Here is a 770-nt window from a genome sequence, read left to right as displayed (position 1 = left end):
TTTGGTGTATGTGTCTATGTGTCTATGTGCAAACAATACAATGCTGGACAGAGACTATGCTAGAGATCAAGCTATGAAGTCATGGCTGATAGCTTAGAACATTGACTTGTTAAAGCCTTATGGCAGGGCGTGTCAAACTCAAGGCCCTTGGGCCAGATCCGGCCCATGGGGTGCTTAGATCTGACCTATGGGGCTGCCCTGGAAACAGTGAAGGACCAGCCCATGGTGCCTCTGCCAATGAAAACTGTTTTTGCTGGCAGAGGGTTGCAGGAGGTCGTCACAGCCCAAAACAGACCTCAGGAGTCCGTTTTTGCTGGCAGAGCGCTCAAGCGCCCCTAACACAAGTGACGCTGAGTTGGCCATGCCCATCCTGGCCCACGTCCCATGCCCCCCCCCCCGAGGTCAAACACAACCCTGATGCAGCCCTCAATAAAATCAAGTTTGACCCCCATGCCTTATGGAATAAGATTCTATGTTTGGTATTTTATTTATAATCTATAATAAGAACTATGCCCATGATTACCTACCTACCTATAATCTAATTTTGTATTTTCCAAACAGGTTTTCCAACTTTAATGCACAGACTCTTACTTTGAGTTTTCACTCAATTACTAAATTCCCTCTAAATACGTTCAAGTGAGTTTCTTTATATATTCTGTTCCACACTGAATTACTAGGGTATTTTCAGTCATTAGATGAATAAGAAAAAATGATAATTCATTTTCTTCCATCATAAATGAAGCTAAGAACTTCTGCTTTCTTGTGATTTC

Source organism: Pseudonaja textilis, chromosome 2, assembly GCF_049901715.1.
Source record: "Pseudonaja textilis isolate UNSWEBS1 chromosome 2, rPseTex1.2, whole genome shotgun sequence".
Taxonomy (NCBI): Eukaryota; Metazoa; Chordata; class Lepidosauria; order Squamata; family Elapidae; genus Pseudonaja; species Pseudonaja textilis.
The sequence above is the reverse complement of the archived record's forward strand: the minus strand, read 5'-3'. Positions refer to the sequence as shown.